We start from the raw sequence: 21,390 nt of genomic DNA, 5'->3' as shown, positions 1-21,390 counted from the left end.
AAAGCAGGTGGTGAGGAAACCCGATGCAAGACGGCCCATTTTCATTGTAAAACTGCATAGCTTGGTCAAATGCTTAGGGGAGGTGTGTCATGGCGAGTACGAGAGGATGTTATTCCAGGCAGCCTTCTTACTGGCTTTCATTGGGGCTTTTAGGGTGAGCGAGCTGGTCCCGGAGAACAGGGACGGCAAAGGAACAGGGTTTCTACAAGTGGGTGATGTGCACTTGACAGAAGGCCAGCTAAACTTGTTTCTAAAGAGGTCCAAAACCGACCAGGAAGGTAAAGGGTGCACAGTGTATCTCAAACCCATCCCGGGGAGCATAGTATGCCCTATCAGGGCACTGACTGCTTTCCTCCCTCAGAGGCCGATGACGGGGGGTGCCCTCTCCTCATTCACAGGGATGGGTCAGCATTGAGCCGCTACCAGTTTAAAAGGGTCATGGACATAGCACTGGAAAGAATTGGGGAAACTGAGGGGGTGTTTGGGAACCATTCTTTCAGGATAGGGGTGGCCACTTCAGCAGCAGCCATGGGCCTGGGGTCAGAGGACATCAGGCAAATCAGGAGATGGAGATCATGGTGCTTTAAGAGATATGTCAGACACGAAAAACTGTAGACTTAACATGCTGCCTTCTCATCCCACTAGCGCCGGCCCGGAGGAGAAGGAGGTCCATCTGGGTAGTAGGACCCTCATTTGTGTCAATGGCTGGGGCAAGCTGGACGCTGGACCAGGAAGAGTTGACGGCCGGTGAATTCAGGGTATGGTGGCATGGGGTGCCTGGGATGAAATGGGTGCAGCTGCAAGGGCACATGCGTAAATTGCTGGTTAAGCAGCAAAAACCGGACATCTTGGTCTTACATCTGGGGGCTAATGATTTGATGAGCCTGGGGAGGGGGGCTTTGATGAGGGATATGATGTTCTCGTTACAGGAGCTGATGGCACAATTGGGAGAGACGGAAATCATCTGGTCTGAAATAATCCCGAGACAGGAATGGAGGGGTGCCGAGAGCCACTCAGGGGTGGAAAAATGTAGAAGAAAATGTAATTATACTATGTCAAAATTCTGCAGGGGCAGAGGTTTTCCACGGATCACGCACAGCCTGATTAACTTGAAATCCCCGGAATATTATCTTAAGAATGGTGTACATTTGTCGGCAATGGGGATGGATCTTTTTTATTGGAATATATGCACGAAACTCTTGGAATTGTAACCTAAGGAAAGGGGGAGCCACGGTGGACGGTAACCCACCTGTGGTGCGGCGGTGTTTGGGCGACCAAGCACAAGAGACAGACTCTGGATGAGCCAGGAGAAAGCCGGAAGGGTCTTCGCTCTTCTCAGACCAGCGCCTCTTGGGAGCCTAAGCGGCAGAGGCGTCTGGTGGTAACAATAAGGGCTCAGCTTCCCCCAAAGAAATAGCGCTCTCCCCACCCAGGAACACCTGCAAGGGAAGGTGAGGCTCAGGCACGAGGGTTGGGAGAGTTGGGCCTCGAGTGGACTTTTGAAGGAAAGGGGGAAGCAGGTTTTTTGGACATGGAGCAGTCGCCGCATCTTCAGAGCTATTTTCACTAACGTGTGCAGTGTGATTTTTATGATGTTGTGAAAATAAATCTGTGGCCTTTTTATGCCAAAACAAGACAAGGCTCATTCCGCACTTTTCTGGGGTAACAGAGGAATGAGCATGTACGGTATTTTGGGTGCCAATGGACAGATGCATGGGTTATGCGTTCAAGGCGATCACCATTTTAAATGAGCGAGCGGACCAGCAGTGCGTACGTGCCAACATTCTGAAGCACCTGGGAGGGAGAATTTGTCATGGAAAGCGGGAGAAATTAATTTTCCTATAGTCTTGCATTGGGGTTGAAACCTTAGGTGGGGGAAATCCTGGGACAACCGTCCTGGGAAAACCTGATTGCACCAACCATATGCTCTCACTGGGGCAGTATTGTAATGAAAATATTTCCCAGCCACAGCAATAGTTACAGTTAATGATACGAAACAATGCTTTCAATTGTAATGAAGTGAACAAAACAACATTTATTCATGAGAGGAGTGGTGCATCCAAAATAGGTTGTGCCAATGCATTTCAGACATTGTCCATCGTCCCCGCAACCTGTATCACATAAAACATACATTTATATTGAGAGAAAAAAAGAAAAACAGTAAAAAATCAAGAAAATCAATCAATATGATGTATATCCACGGTATAACACACACACTGACAATAAACAATATATGAAACACTACCTTATAATTAGCCAATGAAAATGTATGAAGTAGGTGTGATCATCCGCTGCAGCTGTGCAGTATGAGTGCGAGCGGGTTCGGAAGATAGTGAATTAAGTAGAGAAGTAGGGAAACGGTTTATCCTGAGCAATCCGGCCACCCCGTGAAGTGAATATTCTGGTCTCGTGCTTTCACATTCTGAAGCTTCGGGTAACATCCTTGAGCAGCAAAATAAACTATGAATATGCCCAGGTTTTTTCATCGCAAACGATAACTTAACATTCACTAACACTCTGGAAGGAGGAAGCTGTTTGATAATGTTGCTGTGTAGGAGAGGGCCCCGGGACCCCGCTTGACTTTGGCTCGCGAGGGAAAGCGTGGATTTGCAGGCAGGAGTGCAAATAACAGTGAGCAAGTTCAAGCTGATAAACGTGAGCTGGCTCCACCAATTATTCCTTTGGCGAGTAAACAAATTACACTTGGGAGATAATTGGGAGATCTTTCGCGTGTATCTTTTTCGTGTGTCAATAATTTTTCTGGACGACGTTATTTGAATGGATGACTGAATTATGACATCATTGTCAGCGCTAATTTTTGAACGCTCCTTTTTATTCATTGACTGGCATAGGAGCGTGGTGGGGGTGGGCGGACTACGAAAGCCATCCAGTAGAGAAACAGGTGCCAGAGTTTAGGACAAATAGTACTGCGCCCGATCCTTTTGGGCCTGTTGTCCCCTACTCCACACTACGGGCTTGAGTGAGGATTGCCAGCTTGAATCCATATTTAATCGATCTGCATCTGTACATGTTTTTGTGCATGCAATGCTATACCCTCCCACACTTCACCATGCAACTGGAAAACATCTACCCGGGGGATAAGTGTGATTTGGGCCTCACTGTGTCCAACATTTGCCTGCTTGCTTCCTTCAACTGACCTCCCATTGTCTGGGGAGAGGATTTGGGAGGCGACTAGGGCAGCCCCTTAAGCTATCGGGTGTTTCTCGCTCTGTGTTCAGCACAGGGGAGAGGACTCGGTCAGCTGGTTATACAAAACCAAGCTTGACAATCTGGGCACTGTCCCACTTGTTATGTATTAAGGGTAAACTGGTGATTGGTGACTGAATTTCGGGCAGCTGTCTTTTCCCTGCTAAATCCATTTATTTGTCACTGTAAAATGGTGAAAAGAAAGGATGAGCTTTCAATTTCTGCTGACATTAGGCAGCAGAAAATGTCGCGTTTGCTCAAGCCAATTAAGGATGTGAACAGTTTAATAACAGAGATAAAGGAGTTACTGACCGACATAGACATAATAGACCATCTAGTTGCTACCCCCACCCTGCGTTTAAGGGATATCCTTCCAATTGTGCAGGTGCCGGTGAGGCTAATGACTAGCTGATTGTGCCTTACCTCCCACCCCCTGCAGAGGTTAATAACATGGGTAGGGCCACTTGCCGCCTGACCAAAACAGACTCCTGATCCCATACCAAGTGGATCAGACCCCAGTCCAAGAGGGGGGACAAAACTACTTATTACCCGTCATGGATGTTGGCAGGGCTAATGAGGGCAGTGGGGAAGTAGGTTCAATACCAGTCATAGAGATCCATGCACATAAAGCAGGAATGGCTCTAGGTGGGATGGCGATTGAGCCGGGTGCAGGACTATTGGCAGTAACAACAGCCACTGCAACTGAGGGGGGGGGGTGTCGGACAGACCTCTGAAAAACAAACAGTTTTGAATCCCCAGAAATCCTAAAAGGAGCCCATTCAGAGGTGCAGGGGTAAGAGGGGAAACACCGTAAACAGAGACTTAGTCGGGGGTGCTGCCAGGAGTCAGAACATGACAAAAGGAGGGAAAGGGCTTAGAGAAAAACGATCAAGCCCAATCTATTGCTCAAAAAGAAAATATCCCCAGAAAAAAAGACTCAAGCACACAGACCTGCCCACAATACATTGCCTCATGTATTACAGAAGATATGGGCCTTAAGGATTGAGGGGCTGCTTTTAGCAGCCAAGGAGGAAATTATCTACAGTATAGATAACCTACTTAAATCACTGGCTGACGATATAAAGGTCTTAAAAGATAAGGTCGCCTAGCTGAGCCCTGTAATGGAATCTACCCCCTGAATAGCAAAAAGGCCCACATTTGCAAGCACTAACTTAGATAATACAGCAGGAAGGAAGAGCTAGGATACTTGTTTGCCCCGAGATAAAAAGAATTACCTTTTCAATCTCGAAGATGGTAGAAATTAACATCTAACATGGACAAAGAAGGTCCCAGCATTCTCCTTAGGGTTTAAATGAATTTCCACTTACAGGTCCAAACCAAATTTCGATTGGTGGACCCAATCGGCCATCCAGCCCTATTTCAGACAGTAGAAGTCCCTCCCACATTGAACTTAAAAGGGGGTGCCCGTCAATAATCATGACTAATGTGCCCCGTTTAACCCCAAGTTCCTATGAAAATCAAGATTCCCATAGCAATAAAACTACCCATTGGTTCAGACACACAAGAGGATGCCTGGCCCTGATAAGAGAAGATGTAGTTAGGCACATAAGGGCCCCAATTCCACAATGCAATCTGGACTATATCTAGGTGTTCTTGAAATCTTGGAAAATTGGTTGGGGGGCTTTTGGGTCTAGATGTTAGAACTTACCCTCCAAAGAATGTTAACATCAAGCTTAAGTCCGCAGGACCATTCCTCTCTAGGAACCGAGAAATAGGGAGCAGGCTTACGTAGGTGCAATCAAAGAATTTCTATGAGAGGGAGCGGAGTGGGGGGGGTCCACGATGGGGCTGGTGGGTTCAAAGACGAGGGCAGGCCGTCTGTGTGAATTCATATGAAATAGATTGACTATCAGCTGAGGAGACCATAAAGGGGGACCCTGAGGCATACCGCTTCCAATCATGGAATATAGCTGGTGTCGCTAATTGCCTTGATGATCCAGAATGGATGGCCTTTGTAAGGAGTTTCCACATAGTCTTAATGCAAGAAGCCTGGGCATTAACACCAACTGACTTACAGGGTTTTCAATCTTATTGTGTAGCAGCAATAAAGGGGCCGAAAGGAAGGCCTTATGGGGGCTTTCTAATCTGGCTAGATTTAACTCTGAAGTGGGAGGTGACAGTTATTGTAACAGGTTTGTCAGATCTCCAACATCTGACAATTTGAATAAATGAAGATGAGGAACTGTCACTGTTTAATGTTCATAATAGACGGGTAGGTAGCGGGGGCATGGACATAATGAAAAGCCTGCGCATTCAAAGGGGGGGGGAGATGTCAACGTAAAGACAATAATATTGTCACCCTGGTCACAGGGGATTTTAATCTACAGATCAAATCTATTAGACAGCTAGAGGGAATCTGGGAAGATCAGGATCTGGCATGGAGTGTTCAAATGCTAAAGTAAACCCCCCAAAAAGAGTCCATTGCCGTGTGCTGGAACTAGGCTTTTATATGAACTGAATCTCGGGGCCTGCAACAGCAGATTTATGAAAGACCACCCTGCAAAACACACATTTCAGGGCAGTAAAGGTCAGTCAATAATTGACTATATTGTAGTCTCAGGGAAAGATTGGGGAAAGCTTCTAGATTTTCTGTTCAATTATCAGTAGAGTAGGCAGTGACCATAGGCCACTTAGTTTAATGGTCTCTTCAAATAGCAAGAAAGGGGAAGGTAATAGTACTAAGAGTAGGCCACATGAAATTGCCCCCTCCGGACATGCCCGAAAGGCAGTGAGATGGGAGAAGATAATAGAGGTAGACCTAAAAACAAACTTGTATGGTATAATTAAAGACAGTGTCAGGATTATGTGCAATGAACAATGCTCAGACTCTGAAATTCAGTAAGAATACAAAGTCCTTAGGGATAAATTAGAACCTTTTTCCACCCGACCAAGCCACGTAAAGAGAAAAATTACTAAAAGTGGCTGGTATGATGCCAAATTCCGTCGAGCAAAAAAGAAGATTGTGGCAATTGCTAAAAGGGCCTCTAAGGTAAACAAACCCCAATTTACATCACTGAGATTAGAATACAAAAAACTGGTGCCCAAGAAAAAGAAGGAACTTGCCGCTAGTCAGTGGAGCAAGCTGCACACAGCCAGCCTCGATAGAGATAAAGTTCTCTTTTGAAAGCTGGTGTCCAGAAAGGACCAGTGGGACGAACACGTTTTAGTCAGCACCAATACATAAGGGGATTGGTGGTCTCACTTTAGTAGTCTTTATAAAGATCAGTCCAAGGAGCATCATATGGCTAGCCACCATTTAGAACACCCCTCTGCCCTCCGCCCCCACACAGGGTATAACGGAGATTAGCATCAATGTCTAACCGGCAATATAATCACAAAAAAATGGCAAGGCAGCGAGTCCAGATTTTGTTCCCTCAGATTTTTATCAAGATGAAATCAGGATATGGGCGCCAGTACTATGCATCATTTTTAACGCCATAATCAGGTCAGAAAAACTATGACGTTCATGGCAACAGGCTTTGTTAGTATCAATATATAAAAAGGCAGGGAGGGACTTACCCGCAAACTACCACCCAATTTCTCTACTTGATAGCTCAGGGAAAATATTTGGGAAAATAATTTTACATTTATTGCAGGATTGGGTAGACAATAATCACATAATTTCAAGCTTACAGGCAGGGTAACGGAGTAATAAGGGGACCGTGGACCTATGGTTTATTCTGTTCCTTTTAATACATAAATATGTAATGTTATTTAAGGTGAAGCCCTATGCTGTTTTTTTTAGATTTAAGAACTGCTTTTGACAGTGTTTCCAGAAAGCTTTTATGCAAAATGTTGTATGAAAGAAAGTTTCCAGCTCTCTTGATTTCATTAGCACCACAGCTATACTCTGGAAATACTGCCAAAGTGAGGTTTGGCCTTGGCAGGTGGGGAGACTAACATCGCCATTTGCTGTAGAAAAGGGAGTAAGAAAAGGATGTGTGATTGCTCTACTGTTATTCTGTGTGTACATCCAAGAGGTAATTGATGCAATAATAAAGGGCTGTTTGGACTGCCCTAAGTTAGGCATGGAAAGATACCCAACCCTCTTTTATGCCAACGATGCAGTGATCATGGCAACCTCAACAGAAGCTCTGAGAACCTCCTTAGAAATTCTTTGAAACCAAATGTAAAGAACTTGCGAAGACTGAGGCAATGGTTTTCAGACCTAAATACTCTAGGTTTGGTGCTTTAGCACTAGAAATAGAGGGCGTTCCACTTGAGCAAGTGAGGTGTTTTGAAAACTTAGGCATTCAATTCCAGGAAAACGTGGAGTGGGCAGCACAGATTGAGATATATGATCTAAATTTGAGTAAATACAGCACTGCTTTTCAAGTCCTACTTCTATAAACTTGGGAGCTGTTCAGTTTCGCCGGCTCTAGTTTTGTGCAATAAACAAGCTATACCAGCGTCAACATATCGGCGGAAATCTGGGTTTGTGAAAAACAAGGGCACTGGATGTTACAGAATCAAAATGTTTAAAAAAACTTCTGTGTGTGTGTGCGTATGGAGCTGGATGTTGTGCCAGTGTGTGACTCTGTCTCATTGAGTATTGTACTGGTTAAGGCTGTGGCACACGAAGGGCCTTGAGTTGCGCAGGGAAGGGTTGATGGAGTTGATATCAACTGGAGGTGGGTAAGAGTCTTAAATGGGTGAGACATACAAAGGACACCCTATCGAACCAGGGTGAAAACATTCTGTGGGAGACCCCACCCCAAGTGTAAACGACCAGATTCGCACTAGAATAAAACACACCACACAAGTGACGCCTTGTAGAAGCAGTCACCAGACTACAAGTGGACCCAGAGTATCTCCTACATAAATCAGCAGCGGCCTTTGAAATCTATCTTGTTCAGATCAGCCCACCGTTTGAAATGGCTCTGTATTTACAGTTTAGGCTGGGGTATTGCCTCTGGCACCACTCACCAAACTCTGCAGCCTAAATAAGAGGGAAGGACGCCGCTTTGTGCGGCCACAAATGAGTCAGTCACTCATTTCCTCTTTATCTGTCAGAAGTCTCTCTAGCTTCGACGATTATATTTATGGCCGATCTTCACCAGACCGGCCAGGCACTACGTTTTTGTAGACAGTCCAACCGCCTCCATGTGGTATTTGCCAACTCACGCTATATTTCTAGAAGCTGGATACTCAGGGCCAGAAGTCAGAAACGCTTTAATGACAGTGTAGAAGCTGTCTACATTTCTGTATGCACTGGGATGTTTTTATTTTGGTTATTAATCCTGAGAACGCATTAATTTTTAGTACAATGATAATCGAGGTATTTTAAGTATCTGCATTAGAAGGAAGTGTATCTCCTTTTAAACGTTTATTTTCATGTTCCTCTGCTAGCTGTTTTTTAAAAAAATGATAATAGATTAAACTTTTTAAAGGTTATATATAATTTTGTAACCAAGATTTTAAATTGTTATGCAATTTTATTATGCATATGTATGCTTTTATGACTCTGTATCGAAAATAAAGCTTGATTGATTGATTGACCACCTTATCTTCACCTCAGAAGACATGGGTCATAATTTTGTTATCACCAAATGTTCACCATGATTAAAAATACACTGAGCATTTAACGATATATAGTATATCAAAATACTGTTCTTATGTAAAGTAGACCCCATACATTTCTCCAATAACATCACCTTAAAGACAAAAGTTCATACCTGAAAAGTCAGTTTCACAACTCTGTATGAGCGGCACTGAATGCCCCTAAAACAATGCATGTATCATTCAGTATCTCATTAAACATCATTTGAAATCCCCCAAAAAATCACAGACATACTGTGGTTAAAAGTGCGTAGATACTCACAATTTGAGGTTGATGATGGAACACTAAACAAGTGTCTCAGCAAGCATAGCCCTAAAACATCACTTACCATGGGCAAAATATACCTTGTATTATACTGCCACGTAGGCAAACAGCCGGTCTGGCGCGGTGACATCACAATGTACTGTGCCCCATGGTGGTGTCATTGCATGTGACGTCACATGCAGCAGAAAACATTGCAAAGAAACCAAATTCCATGACTCTGATGCAGGTCATAAAAAGTATTGCATGTGACGTCACGTGCGGCAGAAAGCATTGCAAAGAAACCAAATTCCATGAGTCTGATGCAGGTCATAAAAAGTATTGCATGTGACGTCACGTGCGGCAGAAAACATTGCAAAGAAACCAAATTCCATGACTCTGATGCAGGTCATAAAAAGTATTGCATGTGACGTCACGTGCGGCAGAAAGCATTGCAAAGAAACCAAATTACATGACTGATGCGGGTCATAAAAAATATAATAGTAGAAATTGCATCACATGTTGATATGCGGTCTGACACATGAAACACAGAAAGTATTTTTGTTCAAACACTTGGGTGCCTATGTAAATTCAAACAACAGTCTGGTGTGTTTAAAATCACAGTAGTTGTCATATCTTGATAACGAAAAGAGTAGAAACTACTAATGTATACATGGGGCAGTGTCAAGATACAGAAGCCGGAGTATACCTTGGTTATTAATAGCAGACGATCGACGCAGTGACTTCCAAGCGAATGCACCAAGGTGCCAAGCACGGCATTGAACATCCCAAATTAAATAAATAATTAAGTTAGTATTGCTATAAGTATTTATAATGTGATGGATGTAAACATGTATATAGCGTAAGAGCTTAGATAGCACGACACTGAATTCAGATGGTTCTCAGATTTAAATATCAGTGCATTAAAATTCACTCACCAACAGTTGTAATGTCTTATTTCAGTGAAGAATGACCATGAATTTGCATATTCAAATGCTGGCAAATGTATGACGACCCATCGATATAATGTAATAAATAAATCCCTAACAATATTAATGTCTTGTTTCAGTGAAGTGTCATATTGACACTCCTACTGTGAAAAAGGGTCTGTGCAATGATACAAAATATCCTATCATACATACGGTAATGTAATTCAAATTCGACATCACATATTAGTAGCCTGGAACAGTAAATATAGGTAAAAGGAGGGGTAACACCCTCTTTCAGACCTTAACGATATTAAGGGAAACAAGAGAATGTCAAGGAGTTCCCCCTTCTCACCTGGGTCCGTTGTTTGCCGGTGTCTTCGATCGCTGCCTTCTTGCCAACACTCCTGGTCTTGAACAGCGCTGCTCGAGTCTCGTCTGGTTCCAGGTTGCGTTTAGTTCCGGGAGCGCGGAGTCCAGGAATCCGGGAGTCTGTGAAAAGCTAGTAATGCTTGGGATCAGGAATGGGGAAAGGGTCAGGAGCGGGTAATAGCACTGGAACAAAGGAAACAATACCGCGAGCTACGAACACACGTCTGAGGCTACTCTGCAATAGCATTGAGACGCGCGGAGCCACGGAAGGCGTGGTCTATAAATAGATCACGCCGCGTTCAGCGCATGGAGCGAGCAAGGGCTTCAGCTCTGGACGGCCATGTTGGAAGTAGTACGGAATGTAAGCCCCGTTGAGACAAGGACCAGGAGGTCCAAAAGGGACGTGATCTGAAGTTCATGACAGAGAAATAACGATCCTCGTTCATCCCTAGTTGAGCAAATGAGTCCAAACGATTGATCCAATAGATCTCTCTTTGATCCAACTTTGCACCAAATTATCATGCGCTCCTCTCCACTCGATCTTCTCCAAGATCTGAATAAAGATCTGTGATATGTTGTGATTTTGTTCCATCCAGTGCCTTGCCATAGCAGAGTTCAAATTCCTAGTCCTGATGTTACAGTGGGGTTCATTTCAGCATAATTTGCAACGACGACTGGATTGGCCTACATAGTATAGACTGCAAAGACAATGTATTCCATATGCAGTGTTAACATCATTGCAAGTGGCATAATGTGGAAGCAGAATCTTCTCACCAGATCTGGGATGATAAACAAATGTTCCTTTAGTTATAAAATTGCAATTGGTGCAATGCATGTAGTGAAACGTTCCAACACGTGTGTTGGGTTGGTTCAAATTCCTCTATGTAGAGCCATTTCAAACGAATCTGTCTTTTAAAGTCATACTGCATTTATGTGCTGTGCAAACACAGGTGTGTCCTTAAAAAGAGGTTCAATCTTGGAATCATTGTCAATAGGTTCCAGTGTTTCATGTTGATTGATATGATTTTTGCTCTATATAGAATATTTGGACAAAAATACTAAAGAGGGTTCTTGCTTCTCCTTAAGGGTACCCCTCATTTGCAGTCCACGTGTTACTTCATCCAACCTTTCCCGGCCTCCTCTTCAGGGTATCCTTGAGCTTCACATTTCTGACACATCATGTCAACCTGTACACAAGACTCATGTACATCGCTAACAATCCTTTTGACCCTTAGAAGTTGACTAAATTGTAGGTTCTTCAAAAGGGAGTGGGGGTGAAAGCTCAATCGGTGCAGAAGATTTTCCTATCAGTGGTCTTCCTGAAAATATTGGTAGTGAATCCTTTGCTAGATGCTACAATTCCCAAAAAAACGAAAAAAGGAATCTCTCTGTAGTTCATCTTTGAAGTACATTGTATCCTTGCATCCATGTTATTGATGTTAATGAGGAAATCATGTAGTGTTGGGAAGTAAATAAAAATTGGGGATCCTGGGGTGTTGTGTGGACAGGAATTTCTTAGTGTGATGATTAGTTCACTCATTTTGTTCAGCTACTCTCAACATTTCAGAAAGATCCTGCTTGATCCTATCAGTAGAATCTTGGCCAAGTTTCATATATGTGTTGATGTCACTCAGTTGATGTTCACATTCAGCAATATAATCCTCAGACTTCATTAAAACAATTACTCTGACCTTGTCTGCTGGATGGATAGTGATATGTATATCACTTTATAATTCCTTGATGATCGCCAATTCGTATGGTCTCATGGTATGATACTTAGGTCTTTTATATGATTACTGGCATAGGTCCTTAAGGACTTGTTTCTGAAAGGTTTCAATTGTGGGAACAGTGATAGGGGAATAAAGGAGCTCCATTTTCAATGGCAAAATCAGGAGTCTCCTGCCTAAATTGGGAGGGTTGACACGTAGGCAGTTACTGAAAGAAAGAGGCTTAAGGTGGATGAAATAGGCAGAGTTGCACAGGGTCTGGTGCTGCAGCAGCTTGATTGTGGCAGTGGTACCTGAAGAGTAAATAGGCCTTGGGTATAGAAAATAAATCCTCAATTGGGTCTTCATGAGGGGCTTTTAAATTATTCATGGTTTTTTATTTGATACCATGAATGAAATTAGACTCAGTGCAGATGGTAATTGTATCTATAAAGGCAACGATTGACCTGAAGCAAGGGTGTGTTCCCGACCCCTGTCTGTTTAATTTATATATAGCCTATCTGGCTAACATAATGGACAAGGTACATATTGTTCTGCCTAAGATTGGCTCATTTAGATTTTCGTAGCTCACCTCTGCGGACGATTTGGTGGTATTCGATCAAACACTTATTGGACTGTCATTTTTAATTATTTGGAAAGTGATTAATATCACCAAATACTACATCAATACATTTGCTATGAGTAAAGTGAAAAATAAGAGGAGTAATTAGAAAATCAGTAGTACGCCGTTTGAAGAAAAATCCCAAGTTGAATTCTTGCGTTTTATAGCCGTAAATTTAGAATCAGAATTTGGCTATTATAAAGCGAACACAAATACAGTTCCATTGCTGGTAATAAAAGTGAATAAAAAACATGCAGAACATGGTGGTCATACTATGAAACCCATGACAACATTATACAATTAAAAATATCATGCCTACTCCCCTGCTGTATGGTTGCGCTTTTTCGCCATCCGCATGACTAGTCTGGTTTGATTGTTGGGTGGGATGTATTTGGGGATGGGGTTAAATTTAATGCACGGTGTTCCTGCTCAAATGGTTAGAATTGTTTTTGGCCTAACTTAATTACATAACTTAGACATTTTAAGGCAATTTCATACGAAAATTAGATCTGCATAAGGACACTTTTTTGTTGATTATTCAAGTTACTAGCAATAGTTGTGTATTATGTAATGTTTTATGAAGGACTGTGAATCATATTTAGTGTTGAAAGGTTTTTCTGACTCCAAACACAGGGAATGTGCATTTAGTGATACTAACCATGAGAGTCGTTGGCGGGAGTGGGATAACTCATACAATAATTTAGAGAAACAGCAACCATTGACTGGATACGTGAGATTCTTGCCATATGTTTCTACTCTAAAACATAGCTCTCAACCATTTGGGTCGCGAAGGCGGGTGAAAACACCCGATTTTAGTTTTGGCGGGTGAGACGCCCATTGAAATGAATGGGCGTGCTGGAGGCTTGGCGGGTGAGTCAGCTGTTTACAAGGCGGGTGACACCCGCCAAAAGCGTGAGAGTTGAGAGCTATGTCTAAAACCATATTTGAGGAAACTCCCCTGCACATTGTGGGCTAGAATATTATTTCTTTTTAATCTTTTACCTTTGCTTGAAAGTACAAAGGCTTGAATAGGCTTACAGTGTACTTCGATTATATGGGCTATATAATGATACCAATTCGATTGAGATGCTGAAACATTTGTGCACTCAATGACCTGTTTTACAAACTAATCGAACTTATAATTTTAGTCGATTTGTACATAGTTGATGTATGCTTGAAACAGATGTTTCCTGGAATCGCTAAATGCAGGACAAATCTATAATTTTGGCATTTACGTTTCTTGTTTAAATTTGTCATCGGTTATATTTTTGTCATCTTGTCGATTTTTACATAGTTAATGTATGCTTGAAACAGATGTTTTCTGGAATCGCTAAATGCTGGACAAATCTTTAATTCTGGCATTTAAGTTTCTTGTTTAAATTTGTCATATGTTATATTTTTTGTGTACGTTTTTATTTGAAATAAAATAAAATATATTCCACAGGGAGCACAAAACGTTGCTTTCACCCCATGTCTTCATGGTGCACGAACCCGGAAGTATGACAGTGACCTGCCGGAAGCATCCAGTTATGGATGTACTGCGGCCTTGCGTGGTTGATGCTTGCTTTCCATATTACCCTTCTTTCCCAAGCTACCCACCCTACGTCTCCTTCAATTCTATGTTACCACTCGGTGGCCTGTGTGCATCACCCACGAAAACAACACATACATAAGTAATCAATTTAAGGTCACCTGCGTAACAGCTGCGACCCCTGTCAATGCCCTTGGAGCTGCTTCTGCGATCTCTGGACACACTGCGGGGGAAGTCGTCACTGACCCGAGCACTGTGTTGATCTGAAATCAATCCGGGTTTTTTAGACACTCTTTAGAGTGAGCTGTCCCGTTCCTCCTTTTGAAAAGGACGTGCGTGTTCAACGTGGGAGCCGCATCCACAAACAGTTCCTGCAAGATTGCAAGGTGCTTCCACTGACATAAAGAAAGGAAATACGTTCCACACCTACCATTTCCTATCCTGATCCTGTACTGGGAAAGTGGATATATTAGTCTGCATACTGTCCAGAGTGTGTGTGGGAGAGGAGTTAGGGGTGGTGGCCTGTGGGGCGGCGAGTGGGACGGGGCGTCATTTCAGCATTTACAGGTTGCACAAGAGTGCCTTTTCATATCTTGCATGCGACAAATTGTGCAAAGCACGTATCTCTGAGCTAAGTAATTTCCAGAAATGTAATTCTTATAATACAGCGTGTAACGTGCAAGTAAAGTGTGTCGCTGTGTTAGTCTAATATGGAGATTCAAAACATCAAAGATTTGAAACCTATACAATGCACTAGCTTTCAAAGTGCATAGACCATCGGATGAAGAGGCCTAAGCGACGCTGAAATCAAATGCATTGCATGCTATTTCTAGTTAGTACATTAAAATGTTTTAAACTTTGGTTATTTTCAAAACATTGTATAGGAAGCTACAGCAATGGCTCACCAAGTTAAATACTTATTTCTCGAAACTATGGATCCTGCAGCTTCCCAAAGCGTTGAATCCCAGCAGGGTTGACTTAAAAAAAACAGTAACACTGGGTAATTACAGCTCTATGAAATCGTTACATGCTCTACATAGACAATAAGATCATGAACCATTCTTATTTCACACAACACTTATAAAGATGTATTGTATAGTGCCAGGTGGATTGATCATGTGGTTCGTTGCTTTGTAACTCATTGTTATGTATTTGTTTGATTTAATCTTGAAAGTTGATGGACATATGTGACAGCATTGTAGTATATTTTGACAGTGCCCAGAAATGTGAGGATGTATTGGCTTTTTATGACCATTCCCGGCGTGTTAGGCTTTACTTAATAGCCATAGGATCACGTGAAATGGTGAAATTAGGTGAGGCTCACATAGGAAGGATGTTTCCCTGGTCTGATGGTTCTGCTGTGGTCTGTACTTCATATATCATGACAATACTTGTGGTATTCAAGGCTGCCCCTTACTCAATAACTGGTTGGCAACTAACATAGACTTTTGTCTACTTTTATACTGTTTTAAAAAAAAAATCTTACTCATTGCATTATTTTCTACTTGTGGTGTCACTTTCTGTGATGTCACGAGGAGCAAAAGGTTGTGATGTCACTTCCTGTCATGCAAGAATATCTCAAGGGTCACCCCCAACTTTTATCCGTAGAAAGGACACCTACTCAAAACACGGGGTGTATAGTAATATATTAAGAACATGGAGTAGGATGCCCTGACCTCACATGCCTCAAGAAACAAGAACGCCTATGTCTGCACCATTACTTTGAATTGGACAATATATTTTGGCATACTTTCACCCAGAAAAACTTCAAACATGCAATTGCATAGTAATACTTCTAGAAATCTCTCCAGGCACACATACAGAAAAAGTTGTATCTTTAAGCGGTTTTATTACCATTAATACAAATTAAAAACATCAGACTTTATTATTACATACAAATAGACTCTGTGCAAAGTTGCAAACGAATGTTGCTTTGCAAAATTGCAATAAAGTGCTACAAAACCTACCATAAAGTGCAAATTGAGTAAATTGCTTGGTATAAGTACAACAGTATTTCAATGGACTGTATGGGAGTGTAGTATAAGGGTGTCCTATTCTTAACAAAGTCAAATTGACTTGATTTTAAACATGGTATCTGACTGATCACATGTGTAATTATCATAGTACTGATCATGAAAAGACACTCTACCCAACCACATGCCGATCATCACTGTTTAGGGTACTACATCACCCACAGGGAATCTAAACCCCCTTCCAGATGGCAACAAAAGACGTCACACATGGAGCGACTTCAAACGCGGAATAATATTCTTAAGATCTGCCATCCACACATTTAATGTTTTGTCTACCAAATTTCTTTTCACACCACTGTACACATTAAAATAGTTCCACTACTACAAATAATGCCTTATCTTTTGAAACAACTTTTCTGTACTCTGTGTTCTATTGTACTTCCAATCAAAATAATCACATACCTATTTCAGAGTTTCTAAGACAGGAGACAGCCTCTAGTTTACTACTCACATAGTAATAAGAATGTACTGATTAAACATTCACATACTAACCTATAGATGAGAATAGATGTACCTCTCCATGTTTTGGAATCCTTCATCACAGGCCTTAAATTCTTGGTGATCCTTCCATGCTTTAAGGCAAATGCCTATAAAAAGATTATGACATGCCATTAATGATCCCTTGTTGAACCAACAACATCGAAACCCAATTTTAGGGTTTGTTTCACATTCAATATAAATGCTAAACGTCCTCCCAATACAACTATTTCCCCAAGATTGGGGCAACGTTCAAGCTTCCTGTGCCTCTAAAAAACGTAGACTCGGGAAACTCCAGACACAATACTGATTTTCCATACTAGCGTTATAGGAAAGTCAAGATTCTATTAAAGACACAGAGGTAAAGGATTATTCTCTCTTCCGTTACTGAAAATCTCGAGCAGCATAACAAAGTTATTCAACAAAGTAACACATAAAAGAGAAACAACACTACCAAAACTACATTTCCCACAAATAACTCCACGGATGTAGTTTGTTCTCTTTATGTCCATGAACTTCCAAGTCACATGTCCTCATTAACCAATCCCATCCGACACAATCCCTTTTCCTCTCATGTTCTACTGTGTGCTTCCTCTTTCTTTGACTGCTGTTAGGCAGAATTGCATGCAGTTCCCTCTGGGACCACCACATACAATTAGGACTACAGGTGTAAGCAAAACCAGCCTTTGGAATAAGTCTTTACTACACAGTTTTTGGTAGCAAGCTGAGCAGCCAGGCTTATCTCGAGAGGGAATGTAAGCAGTAAATGAAGTTACACAGAGGTCTTACAATCACAGTGGTTCAAGTAGATAGTTACACTCAATGTTCTTTGGTAAAACACTTATTAATTTATTACACAGTAATTTCGAAAACATTCACTAGAAGGAGGCAACTTAATATTGTACACAAATATACTTCAGCGATTGGCCACCAGGGGGCGCAGAGACTAGTATAGTCCCTGGATGAGCTCTGCCGTCGCAGCCCCAATAAGTGGTCTGAGCCTCCACTTGTGACCCCCCAGGACAGGAATCGGGTGGCAGACGTGTAAAGACCCCCCACCCGCAAGAGAAAACCAGAGGAAAATCAGACCAGGGATCGGTCAGAAAACACATCCTAAAGTCACAGCCAGGGAAGCGTTTCTGAACCCGCGCAATTACACCAGCAGGAGATCTGCCCGCCTCTGGGGACCCAGGGCATTGGAGTGGCCTCAAGGTGGTGAAACCCCGGAACACTGCTGCAGCACGACTGGGGCACGAAGCGAAGCCAGGCACCCGACCCACAGACACCAGAGACCCGCTCTTCTCATCGGAGGCACTGGCGGAGGATCTGATCTTCAGAGCGTGAACCCGACAAGGGCCAGAATCCGCCCTACGCACCACAAGGTAGGGCGGACAACACGAAGTATCTGAGTGCTCCCCCCCACTGCATAAGGACCGGGCCCAGCACCCGACACCCCCGACCAGACTAACACGGAACGGGGCACACCCGCGTAATATACACAGTGCTCTGCCCGACAAAGGACCTCAGGCGGCAATGTGTAAAAAAGAGCTCCTTCCACTTGAAACACCCCAGAGCCCCTCAGAGCCCACGGGACACCCATTAAATTGGCCCCCGCACCGGCGCAAGGCACACGTGAAGGAGGGCACACGCACTGAACTGCCTGCAGCATAGCAGCGCACCACCTCCAGAACGTGATAAGACTGTAACTACGTGCGCCCACAGGCAGCCAAGGACCCGCAGGGAACACCCAAGCAAAACACCAACGCCTCCCTCCTGCTACAACCTCCCGCCCCATCGAGGCAAAAGGGAACTCAGAGCACTTTGATAGAGCAGACCAAGCACAAGCCCACCTGCAGGCCCTCCTTGCATGGACTGGACTAATAGCAGGTCCTCAAGAAACAAGTCACCCTCAACACTCGTAAGGGCGCATAACAGGCTACAAAGACAGGTCACAGATGCAGTCGGAGCGGGCCCAGTGAATCATTCCGCGAACATCCCTTCACAAACTCAAACACTTTTATACCATGCCCTGTCGCCTGGGCCAAAAAGCAGTAAAGAGGGAGACCCAACTCACCATAGCCCAAGCTCCAAGTAACCGCCAACAGACATTTCAATCCTAACTTGATCCCAAGTGAAGAGGTCGTGTTAAAGATCCTGAACCATGACCAGACCCGGGAATCAACCCAAAACCATCTTCTGAGACACCCACCCAAAACGACCTCGTAATCTGGCCTCACTAGCGTAAGTGGAACAGAGGAAGGAGGGTCCGGCCATACAGGGAGCACAACAGGAAAAGCAATTAAAGGGACACTGAGGTACAGTTCCTGTCTCCAGGTATTTCAGCACACAACAGTACACCTCCCAAGCTACTACTGCGGTGCACACAGAAAAGTGGAACCGAGGAACCAGGCCGGTAGAAAGCCTCCCATGCAAGATCTACAATACTGGCCCAAACCTGAACACATACCTTAGGCCCGCCTCATAGCACCAACACCACTCCCGAGATCCCATGAGCATAAAATAGAAACTAGCTCCATTCGTCTACACCCCTTGGCCTTCTGAGACCAGCGATCTCAACATGGCAAACACAGCCACTATGGCAAGCAAATCAGCAGCCACCAAAGGGGGCATCGCCGCTTTACTAGGAGAAATAAAGAACATGGGGGCCAACATTGGATGTAAAATAGACAGGAAGATGACTTCAAACTTAAGCTCGACGACTTGGAAAACCGGGAAAGACGGAACAACATACGTATTTTCGGTATCCCGGAACGAGAAGGGGAGACTGAGAGCGACCTGAGGAATACCTTACATGACATCATCAAACTTCTAGTCGCCGATGATGCGATTGATAAATCCAAAATGGAAAGAATACACAGAGCTGTAGGCCCCCCGGGCGGACCAAGATCTGTGCTCGCCCGATTCCACCGCTTCCAGGATAAGGCCAGGGTCCTTGAAAGTGCAAGGAACGGCGGCATGATCACTCTGGGAGGTGCCCAGGTCTCAATATACCAAGATCTATCATCTATGACACTTGCACTCCGGCGGATGTGGGACCCCTTACAAAGCATCTCAAGGAAAAGAATATAAGATACAGATGGGGCTAGACCTTCTCCCTCTCCTTCGAATACGAAGGCAACAAAATAAAGCTGAGCTCGGAAAAGGAAATCAAGACATGCATCTCCGACCTACTTGGACCGCACACAGAGGAAGATAACCGGGAAGCACCACGACGAGAAGACAGAGGATGGCGCATACAGGTTCCTAGGAGAAGACGTGTGAAGGGCTCAAGGAAATAACGAGAGGTAACACCTCCCCGGAGGTAGACAACTGGCCATCCACGAACTTGGTAAAATGATAATTATTTCAATGTAAAAGATAGTGACCTGATTGGACAAACATCTTTTGGTCGACAACAAGGTCAAGACACAGACATGAGGGGGGAGGGTAGAGGGGGCTCAATTAAGATTGAGATGTTATATTAAGCAAAGGGGCGTGAAGTAACGGTCCCCACAGGTGGTTCGATGCAGGACCAGTGTAACCATCCGGGTTCGGTCGAACGCCACCAACTTGGGGAGCGAGGGGAGTGGGAGGGAAGGGGGGGACAGAAGTTGGGAAAAGATTGCAGTAACATCTGTGTTAATTCAAAACGCTCAAGACACTGTGGGACTTAATGAGCAAACAATCTACTGGTTAGGGAACATATACAACTACCCAACAAGTACTAACAATGGCATCATCTGACGAGCTGAAGGGAAGGGACTCCCTTAGAGTAGGGACACTCAATGTGAAAGGCCTGAACTCATCAACCAAGAGGTCACTGGTAGCTAGAGAATTCCGAAGATCCAAAATGAACATCCTTCTTTTACAGGCGACAAAGTTCTCTAAAGGTGAGGAACGATGCATTCTCGGGAAGCAGGGGGGATTCGAATTCTGGGGTTCTGGGCCACTCAGTAAAGGAGGCGTGGGAATCCTGATTAAGAAGGGAATTAACTTTCAGGCAGACAAGACATGGTCTGATGTGGGAGGGCGTGCTCTTTTGATAATGGGAAAAGTTGCAAAGGTAAAGGTAACAATTTATACGATATACTCCCCCAACACCGGACAGACTAAATTCCTTGAGAAAACAATCCCTAAAATAATGTTAGAAGCCTCAGGTCATATTGTTCTGAGAGGCGACTTTAACCAATGGGCAGACCCGGCCAAAGACTGGAAACCAGGTAATCCCGAAACGAGAAACCAGAATAAAGGCGACCGCACTGAATTATTAGACATGATGGACATGTACGAAATGAAGGATTTGTGGAGGATCTTGCACCCCATCGATAGAGGATACACTTTTTCCTCTAGCCCGCACAACACATTCACCCGTATTGATTACGTATACCTCACAAAGGATCTCCTTGATACCACAACGCACTCAGAAATGATTCCGATAAATATGGTCAGATCACGACATGGTCCTGGTAGACATTAATTGGGCAAACCTACCTGTCATGGGAGGGTAGTGGCGGTGTAATGAGAGCCTTTGGAAAGATGCCGTTTTCAAGACAGAAATGGGGACTGAAATTAACGAATATTTCAAATTGAACAATAATGGTGAAGCTGGGAAAGCCACTTGTAGGGGCATCTTAATACGTGAAGGGTCCTCTAAGAAGAGGGAGCGAAAGATCATAGAACACAGACTCAGAACTG

The 21,390-nt window shown here is 43.6% G+C and overlaps 1 long non-coding RNA gene across 1 annotated transcript; it reads right to left on the bottom strand.

Annotated features, from left to right (window-relative positions):
- Positions 1-2,015: 2,015 nt before the first annotated feature.
- LOC138473097 (uncharacterized) lies at positions 2,016-15,439 on the bottom strand. Its single transcript, XR_011268722.1, has 2 exons — positions 15,091-15,439; positions 2,016-2,111 (listed from the first exon to the last, which is right to left on the bottom strand). It is a non-coding gene; the product is annotated as an uncharacterized lncRNA (long non-coding RNA).
- Between the last annotated feature and the right edge of the window lie 5,951 nt (positions 15,440-21,390).

Source organism: Ambystoma mexicanum, chromosome 8 (assembly GCF_040938575.1).
Source record: "Ambystoma mexicanum isolate Mex_15411 chromosome 8, UKY_AmexF1_1, whole genome shotgun sequence".
Classification (NCBI taxonomy): domain Eukaryota; kingdom Metazoa; phylum Chordata; class Amphibia; order Caudata; family Ambystomatidae; genus Ambystoma; species Ambystoma mexicanum.
This window is presented reverse-complemented; position numbering and strand designations above follow the sequence as displayed.